This window comes from Vespa velutina, chromosome 10, assembly GCF_912470025.1.
Source record: "Vespa velutina chromosome 10, iVesVel2.1, whole genome shotgun sequence".
In the NCBI taxonomy this organism is placed as follows: Eukaryota; Metazoa; Arthropoda; class Insecta; order Hymenoptera; family Vespidae; genus Vespa; species Vespa velutina.
Window position 1 is genome coordinate 8,650,923 of NC_062197.1, and position 19,737 is coordinate 8,670,659.

At 32.3% G+C, this 19,737-nt stretch overlaps 1 protein-coding gene and 1 long non-coding RNA gene across 4 annotated transcripts in view; one reads left to right on the forward strand and one right to left on the reverse strand.

The window, feature by feature from the left end:
• The window catches only part of LOC124952260 (dual specificity protein phosphatase 10-like), a 50,007-nt gene that overhangs the window by 19,978 nt on the left and 10,292 nt on the right, over positions 1-19,737 (forward strand). The window lies entirely within an intron of this gene.
• On the reverse strand, positions 11,449-13,552 carry LOC124952269. Its single transcript, XR_007101851.1, has 3 exons — positions 13,088-13,552; positions 11,770-12,002; positions 11,449-11,696 (listed from the first exon to the last, which is right to left on the reverse strand). It is a non-coding gene; the product is annotated as an uncharacterized LOC124952269 (long non-coding RNA).

Below are 19,737 nucleotides of genomic sequence, written 5' to 3' on the forward strand. Positions count from 1 at the left end.
CTGCCACCTCGAAAACGCGAGATATCTCCGAGTAACAAGTAATAGTATTTCTAGCAACAGTAGCAACAGCAGTAGCAACAGTAACAGCAGTACGTAGTAGTAACAACAAAAACAGATAAAAGAAGAAGAAAACAAACAATTCGAGTCGCGAATCGTATTGATGCTGTTATGCAAGAGATCTTCGCATAACACGTTTCTTTAACACGTTTCTACTTCTTCCTTCGATGACATCGTTCAAGATATCATTCGAATTATCATTCAAACGTCAAAAGGAATTTACGCGCAAATAATCGAGTCAAACACAAGGAAAATAGTAATAAACGATAGTTCGCGCGAACCTCACGTCCCACGTGCCAGTCATCTACTTTCTTTTTTGTCTTTCGTACTATGGATTATTCGAATCTTCACGTTCTATTATAAGATTTTCTATATCTCTATGTTTTAACCCTCTCTAACTCCAATTTTTTTTCTTTTATAATATAATATAATATAATATAATATCTATATAAAAATTATATAATTATATTTATACTTGATACAACTTGTATTTATCATATATTAATATCTTTGGATATAAACTAACAAAGTTAATGCTGTTAAATATATCTATATTGATTAACTAAATTAAAGTGTTCAAACTTAAAAAAATACAAATATATGAATATGTGACTTCAAAATTATATACAAGATTAACTTACAAAATATTCTAAGATTCTCGTCCCTTTATTTTTTTTTCAAACTTAAAAAAATACAGATATATGAATATGTGATTTCAAAATTATATAGAAGATTTATTTACAAAATATTCTAAGATTCTCGTCCCTTTATTTTTTTTTCTTTGATGTTGCGTTAAAAGAAAAAAAAGAAACAAAAAATAATAAAATATTAAATAAAAATATAAAAATAAAGAAAGATAAGGTAAAATAAGAAAGATAAAAATAAAAATCTACATAGCAATTTGGTTATAAATGAATCACATAGAAAAAATGAAGAGCCTTCGCAAAATTTCCTTGTTATAGATTCATTTTGACGCAAAGTTGTAAGATCTAACTGATGTTTTCGCATCAGAAAACCTTCGTGCAAATAAATATTGAAATAATAATAACATAACATCAGAGACTCCTATTTTTGTTACAGGCGTATTATTTTAAACCGTCATTATTTTTAGGAAGATTCATTTGTGTCCTGAATGCTTTAAAAAGTGCATCCATCCTTACTAACTAACGTTAAGGTCAAAGCGACAGCCAACTGTCGTAATTTGCGTTTCTAATTCTCTGAGTCACGTCTAAATTTCCGATAGAAAAAGGAAGAAAAAGAGAGCGAGTAAGATAAAGATAGATGGATACCGAAGGATAAATACAGAGAGAGAGAGAGAGAGAGAGAGAGAGAGAAAGAAAGAGAGAGAGAGAAAGAGGACGAAATGCGTTATGCAACCGTGATTTTGACATACGGCCGTTCGTATGTTAGCCAGTGTAAACACACTGTGGGGTTAACATACACGGTGACTCATCCGTTTTAGTATACACGTCGGATAAAAGAGTAGTAATGTGGCGGGGCCAACGAAGCGACCGTCCTAGTCGATGCCAAAGTACTCAATGACGCGAACTACCACTTCAATATCAGAATCGTTTACGAACACCCACGGATGCTTTTGATTTCGATCCTATTTCATGTCACTGTTCTTTCTAAAATGTGATCATCGCAACAAAAAAATCAAACAAATGTACATTTTCATATCACAGATTTATCGTATTCATTTTTTTCATGTTTATTTATTACATAATGCCAACGAATTTTATTAATACATATTTGATAATTATTATCATCGTTTCTTAAATTGAGAGATATTTTTGTATAAATGAAATGTTTCTTTCCTTTTTTTTCTTTTATATGATCCGATTTTGAAAAAATAAATTACTCAAAGCTAATTTCAGGTACAAATGAATTTCTCTTTAATATATTTTATATAATACAATACTCACACATCCTTATGAATTAGTTAAAAGAAATTTGCTTCTTATATTGCATACGTTATTTTTTCTTCTTTTTTTCTAAATAGTTTTGAGGATCTATTCGCAGTTAACAAACGAAGCTATTTCACTTTGAGAGTATGTATAAAAATAGTCATATAATAAAATAAAACCTATTTGAAATTTTAAAAGTATAAAACAAGTTTATTAGCTTTTAATAATATTTTTAAATATATTCAAATGCAAAATATAAAATACATATATCAAAAGAAAGATAAGTAAAGCTACAATGAGTGACAATAATATTCGGACACTATGATATATTTGAAAAAATCGGTATATATTTCCATTGTTCATGAATAAAAAAAAATTTTTTTTCCTATTATGTATCACTTATTATGATTAACAAAAATATACAATTTAAGTTTAGCCATTACAATTTTATACACATTATAAATGAAATATTGTTCGATTTTTATGTTACAAAAATATTCAGACACCAATACCATCAATATCAAATAAGATATTTTAAAAATTACTTGACAAAATTTCAATATTTGGTGGCTTTGGTCCTTTTGATTTTAGACATGTTTTAATCGTTTAGGCATACTGGAAATAATTTTTCTTAAATATTTGGAACTTATTTGTTGCCATTCTTCTTTTGTGTGTACGAGAGTTAAAAGTACTCGTCGATCTGATTCATCCCACAGATTTTCTATGGGATTTAAGTCTGGTGATTGAGATAGAGGATGCAACACTTTGGGACAATTATATAATAAAAATTCTTGTACAATCCGAACTGTCTTTTGGATCATTATCCTGATAAAATAAAAATTTTTTTCAATTCCCATGTGAATAACACTTTGTATTAAATTTTCTTTTAATTACTTCAAGTATTTATTTTAGTCCATGATATCTTCAACAAAAATCAAATTGCCAACATCACTGGTTGAAATACAGCCGTAGACAGGAATATTATTTCCACCGTTCTTAAACGTTGCATGTAAATTTTTTGGTTTTAACTACATTACGTTTACGCTACTTCATAGCTTCATGCCATAGGGTCCATTAGACCCAAAAATATTAAATTTACTTTCGTTGCAAAAGATAATATCATTCCACCATGTTTTTTGCTACTAAATTCTTTTGCAAATATCACACATTTTTGTCTATTCGCTTCGTTAATAAATAGTTTTTCCTAGCTACTCGACCATTATATTTTTTTTTAATGTCCGACGAATTGTTTGGGAATGCGCTCTTTTTTCAGTTTCTTTAGAAACTTCAACTGTTAATTTTGGAACACACAAACGTGGATTTTTTATATCTTTCGTACAACTTGTCTGGGTTCTCTAATATTTAAGATCTTTCGCCGACCAGTTTGCAATATAGATTCAGTACGATCTTGTTGAAATCTTCTTATAATGTCCGCAACAGTGCTTTTACTTAAACTTAACAAAGCATTAATTTCACAATAGGATTTCGCCTTTTCGTGATGGAAAATCACGAGTTGTCTAATATTAAAAATATTTTATTATGTAATATACATAATACTAAAGATTATAGCACAATACTAAAGGAATTCCAAGTTGCATGTTTATAAACATTGGTTTTTCGCGAGATATTGATATCTTAAACGTATTACCTAGAAAATATAATGAGTGTCCGAATATTTTCGTAACGTGAAAATTGAACAATACTTCATTTATATTGTGTATAAAATTGTAATGGTTAAACATAAATACATTAAATTGTATATTTTTGTTAATTGCAATAAGTGATACATAATAGGAAATGAGGAAAAAAAAATTTTTTTTTATTCATGAACAATTGAAATAAACACCGATTTATTCAAATAAAGTCTCCGAATAGTTTTGTCATTCACTATATATTACTTTTGATAAAAATGCTCGTTTTTATCGATATTGTAATCGTATCATAGTATTATTTTGTTGATATACTCATACCAAACTATCGTATCAATTGAAAAAACAACAACTACATATCTATATATATTATGTATATACAAATTGTGAATCATAAAATAGATTTCTCATCGTAGGTCGTAGTTGAATGTTTAACAAAATAATATTGCAGAAAAAAAAATTAGAAATAGTCTTGGGCAAATAAAGAGAGAAAAAGAGCGGAAAAGAGAGAGAGAGGGAGAAAGAGAGAAAGAGAGAGAGAGAGAGAGAGAGAGAGAGAGAGAGAGAGGGAGAAAATATCTAATAGAAATCTGTCGATTTCAACAATTGATCAACGTCGGTATTGACAGTACCAATTAGAAAAATGGAAGTAACGACCTACGAAGAATTAATTAAGAGAGAAGAAGATACACGTATAATGAGCGCATCAAACAATGAGACACGTGTTATTTTCAGGCATCGCAGCCTCTTAATTCTCACGATTCTCTTCCCTGTTCTCTCGTCGGAGAACAAAGCATCGTTACGTGTACATCTCGCGACTTCTGCGTGACTTGTACTGTCCATAAATATATATGTTATGTGTATGTGTACGTATACAAACGTATACATTTATGTATAATACGTAATGTATATCTATATATATATATATACTATACATGTACATAGATAGATAGGGAGCCACGTTACATCCCGAGAACGAATAATGTAATTCATGCAAATTGCATTACGTCGACGAGCTTAGCTGACCGACGGTTATCACTAGACCGAAACTTTTCATTCAACAAACACGCCGACGCATATATACATGTACATACATATATATGTACATACGTATCACCGTTCATTAAATTTGTCCAGCAACTTTTTTATGATCATTCTATAACCTCGAACATTCTTGTACGTGTTGTTTTTTCATTGGTCCGTTCAAGAGAAAATATAATATTTTAATGTAATCACATACTTATGTCGACATAGTAACTTGAACGAATCTCATTGATAAACGTTTAGCGTTCGCAATCGGTTCGGTCTGATTGATTTGGATGCACCTTAACAGCCTAATCCAGAAGGGCTTTGTACCAGATGATCCGCACTCGTAACGACAGCTCATAGTCCGGATGACGAGAAGAGCCAATAGAAAGACTCTCGCGAACGTATGTTGCATAGAACATTCATCGAAAAGAAAGCGAGAGAGAAAAAGAGAGATAGAGAGAGAAGAAGAGAGGAGAGAGAAAGAATTACATTGAGTTCAAGCGAGAAGAGAATAGAAAATGAAGCACATACACGTCATACGCATTCATCGTTGCCATCGGTGAATAAGCCCTTGAATTAGGACCATTTTTGAGGGGCGAAATGAGGGTTGAAGGCCGAGTAGTAACGCTGATGTCTGCAAGAGAGGCCAGCGAAGAGAAGCAGAGAGAAGCAGAGAGAAGGTGCTATGTGAGAATCAAAGGGAACTCTGTACTTTTGTACCGCGAGAGAGAGAGAGAGAGAGAGAGAGAGAGAGAGAGAGAGAGAGAGAAAGAGGGATGTGGGGGTAGACTCGCAGCGTGTGCCGGACACGTTAGTCATTGATACACTTTAAACCGAGCACTAGCGGGTGACTCATATATAATAATCGTCGTCATCGACAGCTGATCCAGATGCGCTCTACGACGCAAACCACATTCACCACCCTTATTCGGACAGAAAAGTGGGGGTATCCGTTGCTATCCCCTTTTTCGGTTCTCCTTTGGCCTCTTAGGGCCAGAGAAAAGCTCACAAAGGCAAAATGCGACAACGCCACCCCCTAAACTCGACCACCCACCCCTCTCCCTTTTACTACTCTCAGCCTCTCAAAAAGCGATGACTAATTCATTAAGTCCCTTTTCTCTCTCTCTCTCTCCCTCTCTCACTGCAGCTTTTTTGGCATGTCAACCCCGCGACTATGACGAGCTCTTCACGCTTCTACGATTTTCCGATTTTCAATTTGCTTCGGCGGTCCCTTTTTTTATGAAATAGTATATCTCATGGGCATTCAGTCAAGCTAACGAAAATTTTTCTTTTCATTTAGATGATTCTATTTTCTACGTACATACCTATATTATTTTCGAATTAAGAATTCTTTCATATTAACAAACAGACAATCGATTCAATTGAATTCGATCGAATTTGATTGAATTTTAAAAACGTTTATCTGTTTTGTGAAAAATATAAAATTAATGAGGAAAGATTCGATCGTTATTTTAATCGTTCAAATAAATATCTTCGTCATCCTATGTCAATCTTTCTCAAACATAAAGAACGGCTGTTAATCATTGAACCATTTTCACGCCTATTAAACATAGCCATTACACAACAATAAATTAGGATTGTATCTATCATCCTACCTTTTGCATCAATTAATGTTATTTATTTTTTTGCAAACTCATGTTTTTTCTCCTTCTCTCTTCCTTAATAATTTAAATATCAAATAGATTTTTTAGATAAAAGATAAATGAAGATTTTATTGTCATATGTTAATATTATACTCTTATTAAGAAATATATTTGTAATTTTTTTAATATTAGGAATAATGATAAACAATAAAATTTTGCAAAATTGAGTGTCGTTAATAGTATTAAGCTTGTTAAATAACAAAAATCTCGAATAACACGATCAACCAATCGCATTGTTTGATCTCGTAATTTCTTGACAGAAAAAAATTTAAAGGAACGCGTCGATGATAAAATAGATGACGCGGATATGTGATTCCAATTCGTGGACCATGACGTAAAGTGGATTACAATTCTTTGAAAAATCTGATCGATATTGTTAACTTACTCGTTCGATTATTGCTACGTGAGTCACGCACGCACTTTTCATGGCTTGAGTCACAATTATCTGTTAGCATTATGCGTCGTCCGATATTGACCGCATACTCTTCTCTCTCTTCTTCGTAATGTTCAAATATTTGCGAACTCGATTCGATCAAAAAAAAAAAAAAAAAAAGAAAAAAAATAAGTTGCTGCAAAAGTAGATCGATTGATCGATCGATTACACGTTCCCATCATCATCGACTCTCGTTGGTTTTTGACGATCGAACAAATTATCTTTATCGACATACATGCATCATTGTAAATACGGAAAAACACGATTAAAGTATAGAAGGAAAAATCGATGTCAAACAAAATGTCTATGTTAACTTAACAATACATATGCACATAATATATGTAGGTGTATATAATAATCATTAGAAATTCTTTAAATTCTCATCGAAACTTCTTTTCTACATGACTCACACAGAACGATATCTTAATTACAATTAAGTTAATATTTATCGAAAAAATGATAAAAAGAACGAAAACGGGTAAGAGAACATATGACGAAGAAAAAGATTAAAAGAGAAGAGAGAAAGAGAGAGAGAGAGAGAGAGAGAGAGAGAGAGAGAGAGAGAGGAAAGAGGAACACAATTCCTCAAAAATGTGATGGTTTCTCGACAATGGATAATTATAATGTGACTCATAGAAAAATTATTGCTATAGAGGAGCAATTATCTCACAGCATGTATTTAACGCTGGTAATAAAAGTAAATGAGAAGAAGGGGAAATACATAGGGCTGAACGCATTCGAATGATATTTGTCCCATATATAGACATATTGTTATTATTATATTTGTCCCATATATAGACATTTTGTTATTATTATTATATATATATCAGACAAATATTATTCGTACGCATTGATATTACATAATAATAATAATAATAATAATAATAATAATAATAATAATAATAATAATAATATATTGTTATTATTATTATTATATATTATTATTGTTATTATTGAAAATAAAAAGAAATTAAGCGCGAGATTGAAACAATGCGAAGAAACTGCGAGTTCGTAGACTCTCGTGTCGTTTCTAATCTCGCCTTCCTTCCCAAGTTAGTTCTTCTGGGTCGTCAAAGCGTCGAATCACAAATGCCTCGATTGCTTACTTTCTCTCTGACTCACCGCGGCCTCCTCGAGTCCGTCATCGCTGTCGTTGTTGTTGTTGTCGTCGTTGTCGTGTTGTTCACTTCTATTCACTTGTTTCTGGATCCAAATAATCGTCGAATTCAACGAGAGAAGATCGATAAGAAACGATTGAAAAAATGTCAAGATTCATCGATCTCAATCAAGCATAACAAAAGTTTTTCTTAACGATATATAATACTCAGCAACGTATATTATTATATATAATACACATCTTCTTCCTAAATCGTAATAAATAACAATTTTCTGACGTGCATTACGGTGGACATTTTGATTGGTATCGAGCGAAAGTAGAATAATCAGAGCAGAACGGAAACTTTTTCTGTCGAGTAGAGTAGATATCCATCATTATATTTAAAATGATTAAGTTTTTATATAAGAATTCGAAAAAAACGAATTTTGAAGATACTATATATATTATATTATATCAAAGTTGAGTTTGAAAAATACTGATGAATCGAAGAGCAAAAGAGACTTTTATTCGTATAAATTCGTCATAAATTCTTTCGAGAAATTCGTGACGGAAGGAATTTATAGAGAAAAAAATTCAAACGCGTTTCTTTATCTTATTTAAATGAAAAGATACGAAGGCTAACGCGACTTCTCGCGTATTCTTTCTTCTTTGACTTGGAAGTTAGCATCGGCGTGTATCGGTGTATATCAGTGCTAGAAGCAAAAGGCAGCCTCGATATCTGGTATCTATGAGAAAAGTGAGGTCATCGACTGAATGGGGACCAGACAAGGTTCGTCAGCTACGCTATCGAGATAGCTTCTCCATGTCTCCCTTCTTTGTCGTCTACGATTATCTTTTCGCTAAATTAATGAATAGAATGTGAATATTTAACGATGGTACCGTTATTTTTTTGGGATCGAGAAAAATAATAATAAGAAGAAGAAGGAAGAGAAGAAAGAAAACGTGAGAGGAAAAGTATTAATCGTATCACATTCTCGATGCTTCTTTCGATTTTTATTAATGATGGAAGGATGAATCATCGAACAACTGATAATTTTTTTCACGTGGAAAAGAAAAATAATAACAGCAACTTTGAGACGAATATTCTTAAAGGGAATGATGAACGAATAATTTTCTTTCGTAATCTTTCAATTAAAAGAAAAGAAGGTCCACGTAGAAGCCTTGTCATATTTATAAGAAGAAAATCAAGAAAAAGGGAGTAATACAAGTATTATAAAGTGGAATATAAAATAGAGATACAAGAGTAAAGCTCACGTCAGTTAATCATTGGTTCAGGTGCAAGTAAAGACATTAGCATTCCTGGTTCCAACTTGTGTGTACAAGTATATATATAGGTATACATAGATCAGAGAAACAGGTCGATACTTTACAATGGAAAGTTCAATGCATAAAACAAAGAGAGAGAGAAAGAGAGAGAGAGAGAGAGAGAGAGAGAGAGAGAGAGAGAGAGAAACAGACAGACAGACAGACAGACAGAAAGAGAGGGAGATCGGTTATGTTTAGGAAGAATCAGTCAATCGAAAGTCCAGGATATCGAAGAACGAAGAAAGAACTACGAGATGCCGTTGGAATGCCGCCCATTGGAGCAGACCTGTACAAACGAAGAAGGAGCAAGGGAACTTGTGGAGAGGTTATAAGAAGGAGGGAAAAGGATCGTAGCTTGCTTTCCTCGCACGGCCTTCACACCTTCGCCTCGCTTCACCTCACCTCACCTCATCTCACCTCACCTTGCCATATCTTACCTTGCCTCTCGTTCTGTTCTTACACGCAACTATAGAGTCCTGCACGTTCCAGCTATGTATATTAGGTGTGTGTGTGTGTGTATATCGAAGGGAACGCAGTCGGCTTACCGGCAAAGAAGGTTATGCTTCGACGACGACAACACAACGACGACGACGACGACGACGTTGCACGTTTTCTGCATCAGCATTCGGTAGTCTATAGAGTCGGAAAATCATTCGAAATTCGAACTTCGAACTTCGTTTATTTTTTCTATTCTTAATAATCATTTAATCGACTGTTTAATTTCGCCACGTGTTATCGATTCCATTGACTTCATAAAATTTATCGATTCTATCATAGATATGTATTTACTTCGAATGAACTTTTTTCGGACTGATGAGTAGATTTATTTATTTTTTTTTTTTTTCGTAAAACAAGCGAAGTATCCAGAAAAAACCGTACCTATAGAAGACGAAATTTCTAGATGAAATTCATACAAAAGGATATGGACGAAAAAACACCGATGATGATTGGACAACTGTTATTAAAAATATAATTTCTTATAGCTTAATGATCGATCATAATTACGAATGATTTAATCGCTGTGAAATAAAAAATTTCGCATAGTTACGTGGTATGCAATTAGTCTGATAAAATTTCCGCGGAAAGGATATGCGGAGAAGATGACTGAATGTAAACGAGGAGTCAGGCAAGTAGAAGCAAACGTTTATGGCGGTGCGTAAGCCTTTGTTTCTTCGAAATTCATTTCTCGAAGTCGTCGATAGATCTTTAAAATAAATGAAATTCCTTTTGAATTATCGGTTAATATAAACTTAAAAAATAGTATATATGTATATAATAGAAACATAACGTAAATCTATTAAAAACATTAATGGATTGAATGACCATAAGAAAATCGTAAAAACAAAATAAAAGAAAAGTTAAACAACAGATCGTACATATCCTTATCTTTATTTCTGTATCTTTTATTCAAACTATTTCGAAGAATATTCTATATATAAAAAAAAAGAAAAAAATTACTCGAAGAACGATCCATCGATAATAAAAATCGACGATTTTTTAAGGATCTTTTCAGAAAATTGGGAAAACTAATTGAACTTTATACAATAAAGAACAAAAAACGCAATAACGTTTAGTATATGTTAAATCGGTTAGATACGATGCATAATATATGTGTATATAAATGTATATAGCTATATACAAACTTATCTCTCATTACTACACAGTGTCGGCAATCTTTTGACACGAGATGATTACTCGAAGATATATTTTCCTTGTCGTAAACTAAAGTCATAACTTTTCTCTCGCTTGACGTACAAATAATCGCGTATTTTAAACATAAGGTGAGAATATTTTCTCTGGAAACGTATTTTGTCACTTATCATGCGTAACGATGCAATTTCCAGTTACATCGAGCTCGATAAACATATATGCATCCTGAGGCTGCTTCTAACGATCGCGATCTTTCGTTTATCCACTTGAAAATATCTGTACCGAGTAACGAAAGTAACTGAACATTAAATAAAATTTTATAACTTTTTCTAGATCTAGATAAACTTAATTCTTTTTTTGGATCGGTTCAATTTCAATGAATAGAAGATAATAATATCTACAAAATACATGCATTTATAAAAAAAGAAGTCGATAAAAATTTGTTGTTATTTCTCTATCGTCACTATAAAAATTATTAATTTTATACAATTTTTAATGTGTATATATATATGTATATATATATATATATATATATATATATATATAATTGCTATATATTAATATATAATATCTATATATATATATATATATATATATATATATATATATATATATATATTATACATTAATATACAGCAAGTACTTACATTGACAGATCTTTATTCGATCTAAACAAAATTATTCACACTTTCGTTCGATTTCTTGGACTGATTATTCAACGCGCTTTCAACCCCTCTAGTTTACTATTTCATTTAAAAAAAAAAAAAGCAGATTCTTCTAAGGTAATCATTCGCAAGTATTTTATTATGATTGTTGGAGAACATGGTACAAGTACAAGACAGGTAAGACCACGTCCGTAACGTCCTTCGAAAACATTGGAATTTCCTTGAGAAAAAGAAAAAGAACAAATGAGTAGAGTTGTGCTGAGCTGAGGAGTCGAGATCTACAGTTTTCTTACGATCTCTACGAGAATCCAAGATGAGTCAGAATAACCTCGACGTCGTCGAGCAAGCGTCGCTATGATTCTCCGAGTTATTCGTGGCTCGAGCAGAGACAGCATAGACCAACCGCGCGCAACGGCCTCGCCAAAATAAATCATCAAGAAATTGCGTTGCTCGTTCATTACGTTGCATCGTTCATCGCTTACGATCTCATTTCTTCCGTCATCTTATTGTTCATTTTGAATCGCTTCTGGTTGTCGTAAAATTTCAAAAGATTGATAATCATTCGGGAATGGATATTCTTCGATAAGAGATAATTAAAAATATCAAAAAGAAAAAATATATAGGTAATGATCTTTTCAATGGACGTCACGATTTTATTTGCTGATAAGAAAAGGAAAAAGAAAAAGAACAAATGAATCAAAATGAAAACGTGACGTGCATTGAATTTCGAAATTAGATATGCACTTATTTAAAAAAAAAGGAAGCAAAAAATAGAGATAAAAATAAAAAAAAATATCAACTAAGAAACACTCGGCGATTATTCATTCGTCTTACTATATCGATTGATCGACCGACCAACAAATCCCACGATAAAAGATCTTTGCTTTGCATCTGGGATTTCTTGGAAATTCACGAAAATTTTTCCGGAGAACCGAGAAGAGAGACTCTTTATCGGGCGCAGTTGTCTCTTATCGAAGTTGCTTATCAATGTACTCGACCTATTCTTATCGCGTTCTGCTTCCGTTCTTTTTCTTTTTCGATCGGAATGACTAAACAACGTATATCAAAAGTGGCACCTGAAAGATAAGTAGCACGATAAAGAATACGATAAACGTATAAATATCCTGATCACTGAATAGTAAAAAAGCCAGATCTTCCGAGGTAAGAAAAAGAAGGTAGAGATAAAAGGAACGAATTTAGAACATTAAAATCTAACGTAACACAAATATACATATAGATCATATATCTATTGATAAACTCAATAATCTTTTTACTATAAATCCTTGTGCATTATAAAAGTTAACATTATATTGTTACTAGGATTGCAAGAACTCCATATTATCAATCTTTTTAAGCTTCCAACGTATTATTTCAACGTAAATAAGTACATTATAATCGACCGATTTTTACATCTTCACTTTATATATGGCTGATCAATTATTTACAAGTAATACGTTAATCCTGTACTTTGCCGAAAGCTGAAATCGATCGACGAAAGAAACAAAAAAGAAGGGTGAAAAAGAAGGGAAAATTTTTTCCCTCAAAAATTCGAAAGGGGGAGCGAGGTGTTATCATTTACAAATTGGTGAAATGTCTCACCAACTGACTCACTGTCAATGCTCGTTGCCAGCTCATAGCTGTTCTCTCTCTCTCTCTCTCTCTCTCTCTCTCTCTCTCTCTCTCTCTCTCTCTCTCTCTTTCTCTTTTTCTTTCTTTCTTTCTTTCTAACCCTCCCCTCGCTCGTTATCCCTCGTTATTTTCACCCCTCCGATTCTTTATCCGAACATCATCGAAGCTTTTGTAATGCGTCAAAAACGTCGACGCGAGACTCCTACCGAACTAATGAAAATGTCTACCCAGGCTGTGTCGTTCTTTTCTCCGATAGTAGCTGGGGAACACAATTTCCACTATCGATAAGACGATTCGATAAAAAAGAGAGAGAGACTATTCTTGGGAATCAAAACCATTGATTTACGTCATCGGCGTGTGCGAGATTATTGACGTCAACGACATATCCCCTTCTTACTTGATAAATCTCTTCAAACCCTTTCAACAAACAAACAAATAAATAAAAAATTAGAAATGGATTTAATCGAGAGAATGAAATAAATCGAGAAAAGAAAAAATACGAAAGATTTTCGATTTTGCAACGATTTGAAAAATCCAGGACGACGCCATGATTCCTATTCGCCTATCGTCACCGACTAAGAATTCAGTCCCAACGATTTGATGCGTACAAAGCATTCGACAAATCGAGTATTGTTTCGATAAGAAACAATGGATGATACTCTCTGGCTGTGGTCAGTCGCCGCACATGAGTCATACCTTTTGCCATTGAAAGTTCTCTTATGCAAGATTTCGAAAAATGTATTCTTTTATTCCACGCAATTATTCTTTGTATCTCTCTCTCTCTTTCCTTCTGTCTATCTTTCTCTCCTTCTCTCTCCCTCTTCCTCTAAATAAGCAATCACAATATTATATTATGATAAATGTGAATAACATGAAGAGGATCATTTCTTATTTGTAAATAGAGAAAGAGAAAGAGAGAGAAGTTCCTTAGTTTCTATATACCTATATTTCATTAGTGGAGCCAATGAATTTTAATAACCTAATCGATTTTGAACGAAATTAATTAGCGATTCCTCCTCAAGAAGAGAACACGTCTCATTTCCTGAAGATACGTCACGTATCATGAGAATCAAATCAAGACCACTTCTTGTGTTCCTCTTTCTGATCGTCATCGTCATCGTCGTCGTTGTCATATAAGTATGTAAATACATACATAGAGTTATATCCTTTTAACTGGCGCTTTTCTAATAAAAATTCCACACGTGGAACGAATAGGAGACAAATATTACGTATGCCATGCGCGCGATTCTCGTGAAGTGATTCATTCATGCCGGAATTCTTCACGGCGTACATACATCTCTGGGTCGAACTTTGTATTTGTGTGTGATATGCTCTTTCTCTCTCTCTCTCCTTCTCTCTCTCTCTCTCTCTCTCTCTCTCTCTCTCTCTCTCTCTCTCTCTCTCTCTCTCTTTCTCTCTCATGCAAAATCACGTTACTACGCTTCGCCATGCGGGTGTGTCGCATCCTCTTTCATTATATTAGTACAAACATTAACATGGACACATGCTATGCAAATATTACGTATTAAACTAATTTTCTTTTTATTCGTTTATAAATATTTGTTTATTGCTCAACTTGGACGAATCGAACAAAATCATCGATTCGTTTAACAATTAGAATTAAGCACGTTCTTTTGAAAAAAAAGAGAAAAAGAATAATACGAAACGAAATATCGATCGTAAATGTTTATAATGATAGCAGCCATTTAATTTATATTCAATCGCTTATTTACTCACGCCATCAATGTATATACCGCGAAATTATCGATAACATTTTCTAACATTTTAGTTATATATATCACTATGACTATATCAGAATGCATACATGTATGTATAGCATGACTTACAATTCCAAGCATGCATCGATCGTTGATCGCTGAAGTTCTTTACCGATTTATTGATAGTCCTAGATTTTATATATATATATATATATATATATATATATATATATATATATATACACATGTATATGTATACATGTATATATAAACAGGATGCGCTTATGACCACGTAGTACTTTATTTAGAAATTTCAGTGTTACAATGATTTTGCCGTACAATAATGTTCTAAGTACAATGAGATAATTGTCGTTATAGAGAATTATTATAGAGAACGATTTCTAATCTCTATTCAGAAAATTTTGTAAGAAAACAATTCTAAAATCAAAACAATCTTATAGTATGATGTTTGTAATTCTGTATTGATATTTTTTACAAATTCATTGTTATAACAAAATTTCGTTTACAAAAAAAAAAAAAGAGAAAGATAAAAAGACGGAGACATCAAGGAAGAAAATTTGTAAACAGTCTCAGGCACGCGTATCATGTAATACAAATGCTAGCGCCAATAATTCAGGGTCGCATAGCAAACTACCTAGTGTACTCCAACTGTGAGTCATGCTTAACCGCATTAAGCATCGATATCAACATAACTTTTATACTTCGATGTCGCGAACACACATACTGTTTGCAATGAAATAAGCCTTGGAAATAAATTCTACGCGACAAAAATATCGTGTTATAATGTAAAATCATTAATTATGTTCTTCGATCGATCTAATGTTGCATCAAAAAAAAAGCACGATTCAAATTTTCCATTAATTTTCGAAAAATCTTACGAGACTATGACGATTTCGAGTAATATCGAACAAAAAATATCGAACGAACCTTATTCCGATACTTTGAACGATTTATTCGCAATATAAACAATTATTATCGAACATGGATAATAGAAAAAAAAGAAAATTGTTTTCTATCTGTCTTATTTATATCTTGATTCATCCAACCATTTGACCATATATGAGAAAACAATCGATGAATTCACAAACGAATATATTTTAATATTTTAAAAAGTTGAGAGAAAGAACTTACGCGTGCGTAAACTGCATAACACGTAATAAACGCATATCATCGTAAATGATAATATATACATATATATATATATCCTCGGTTCGTATATCACGACTTATAAACCGCGACTTATGATCTTGATTATAAATGAAGTACTATAAGAATACACATATCAAAAATGTCAACAACGATTAATCGATTATTAAATATTCAAAGATCGTAATATTCCATAATTTTAGCGTGATCAGCATCAAAAATTAACTCGGTTGCATTCCGGTCATAGAAATTTATTTGCGACTAAATACGCACACGAATTTTAAGATAACGAGTGAGAGAATCGTATTAGATCATTTCGATTAATAAAATTATTGGCAAGAAGTTCTATGAAATTTTTCAATAAAATCTACTGTATTTATTAACCATAAATATCTTTATTGTTATCCACAATGTATATAATATATAATATATATATATATAAATATTTATAAAATATATATAAATATATATAATATATATATAAAAGTATATATACACACACACATATATACACTCCACGTATATCAAATACGTCAGAAATGATTCCATTAAAGGAATAATATGAATACGACTACGACATCGAAGTCATCTTTTGATACTTATTCTCCTTTCCACTTAATGACTATCAAAGATGACATTATCGAACGAGGGAGAGAAAGTGGAGAGAGAGGAACCTTGGTAGAAAAAACTAAATGATAGATGACGTTCTGGTGTAAGGATAATATGCGTTTCGTTCTAAACATTAGTCATTAGCTTTGAAGGAGTTTCCAATCCGCAGCTATGTATGTACGTAATTTTTGAAATTAAAAGAAATCGTCATACGTGTTTTTAGTTGGAACGATCAAGTTTTCCGAGAGTTTGTTGTAAAAACATATTAATTATAAAAGACTACTTTATCCATTCGTTATTTAAAAAAAGAAAAAAGCAAAACAGAGAATATCTTTTCTATACATTTTGATAAACAAATGGAAAAATGTATACATCGTTTTCGTTAGATTTATGCTGTATTTAAATATATATATATATTCAAATGAAAGCATTATATACGTATATATATATATATACACACACACACACATACACACTATATCATTGCATTCTATCATAACATGAAAATAATTTCAATGCAAGACATCCTCGAGAATCGTGATGTACTAATATAGTTCTATAAATGACCACTATATGCATGAACACGGATAAATTATATTTGACACAAATACATATGTACGCCATTTATCGACGATGTCTCACGCTAGAATCTTCCATTGAAAAGATCGTATTACCATTCTAACCTTGATACTCTGGGCAAGTTCTAATCGTACTGATTTCAATATAGCGAAGTTATAGCTACATACGTAAATTACTGCAAAAGTAAGGATATATTTTGAGTTAAAGATTTTCAAAAGAGAGAATATATAAGTACTTACATATATCAATGAGCTACATATTCTCACTTCATATTTAATATCGAGCACAGCTGCGTGACTGTGCCGGATTTGAAAGACTATAAATATACATACACTTGACTGCAAATAATCATCGATGTCAGCTTGGAGTGACCTCATTTAATCCGCCAGAAAGTAATCAAAGAAATTTATAAAAATTCTTTGACAAAATTATAGAGTATTGAAATACTTGAGTCAATGAACTTGATTCAGCGGAAGCTTAGTCAATTCTCTGTACTTATCGACTCTTTGATTCTTCAGGAAAAAGGAAGAGACAAAAACTCCTTGATATTTCAGATTTGAAGCGATTAGAAATAGAGAGAAAGAAAGAGAAAGAGAGTCAACTTTACGCGTCCTCTTGCGTACTTTTGCGTTACGAGCACGCTCGACAAGGTCGCCGGGGAACTTGCGGTCGTACGAGAAGGAAAAGAAAAAAAATAGAAAGGTAAGAAAAAGAAAAAGAAGAAAAAGAAGGAGAAGAAGAAGGAGAGAGAAAAGTAGGAAGCAGCACGATAAGAGAAAAGAATCCTCGAGCTTCGGTTCAAGCCGCTGTCCGTCTTCGGCCAAACTCGTGTGTTCGGTCGGCTTGCGACGTCACTGAACGCTCTAGCCAATGAGAAGTTAGAATGATGATTCACGCAAGCGAGCCTCGTCGTGTAAACTCTCTCGTGTCTGTACGACCTGCAGTCTCCCGCCAACTATCGTATAAACGAGTAAAAGGATAAACGGCGTGCTTTTTAACGCGTGATACAAATCATCACATTGCGATTTTTACCTCCTCACAATTATTCGTATCTGTCTGTTTCATGATCGTTATTTTTTACTAAATGTAACTTCGTCAATTTATCGTCGATCTTTCTTTACTTTTTTTTTTTTTTATATAGCTTGTGTCAAATGGTGTTAAGTGAAAATTACAAAACGCGAAAAGAAAATAAATAGCTGAAGAAGACAATTTTCAAGACTATATCTAGAATTTATGATAATTCGAAAATGAGAATCAAAAAAGATTCACCTTGTCTCGTGTTACGACTCGTACCTTTGGAAAATCTCGAACCATGGGGTAAGTTTCTTTCTCTAATCATGAAAAGAATAGAAAAAACAATTTTTTAATTTTCTACTTACAAAATTAAACTATAAAAAGGGAATCAATCTTATAAAATGTAATCTTCATAATATATATTCATAGTATATATTTTTCTATATGTGATATATAATCGATATAGTCGGAGCTCCTTCGATCAAATTTGAATCGAAGAAATCCATCATAAGAAAGAACAAAGGTTAATGCGTAATACCTATCTTGGTAATAGCAATTATCGATTTATAAGATAGAAGGGAAGATTGATCGAAATAATTCGTCGATCGTTCCTTCAATCTTGATATATTATTCTTCGTATTTTTCTTTTTATTATTTTTTTTTTTTTTTTTATCAGCTAACTACGTTTATAAATCGTAAATTGTTATTAACATATTTAGTATAACAAACATTTTTTAATAATCGGTCTCTCGAAAAATTCTTCCAAATTGATCATTCGCTTTTAAATAAAATCTGATTCTCATTTAGAACACGTTGAAAGAAGCTAGATATTTAACATTTATTTCTACGATAATAATTAGTATTTTTAATTAAGAAGTATGTCAAAGATTACTAATAAACGTTTGAAAAGTTACAAACTTTTAAAACATATACATTTTATCATAGGGTTATCGCATTTTTTGACATCATTGGTGTTCGTATGACTAACATATTTCTCTATCTCGAAGAAAACGTCGACTTGGTAGCAACGAAGAGAACACTAACCTGGCTTTCGTAGTTGAACGAGCCAGCAACAGAAACAGCACACGGAGTACAATCACGCTCTCTCTCCTTTTTTTCTTTCTTCCTCTCTCTCTTCCTCTCTTCTTTACCGATGACTCAGGCCACGATATCGTCGTGTCGTGTATTTGGGTTGTAATGCGCACTCGATGAGTCGCTTCGAGCGAATTTGAGAAATGCCAAGAGAGAAAACGCAAATACCATCGTTAACAGACCCGTTTAACTTCAAAATCTTTTCTCTCTTTCTTTTTTATATCTCTGGTCAATCAAATTGAATTTGATTTCGAACAATCAAGATCAACACTTATAGACGATTCATGGACGAAATTTCAGGCCATGCGAATTTTATTTTAATATTATTCAAAGATATAACAATGATAATACTTAATTTTGTAAAGATTCATGCTAGATTCATACTATCAATAGTGACAATGCTCTTAGTTGATCAATTCTATTATATATTTTGGTATTAATTTAACAAACAAA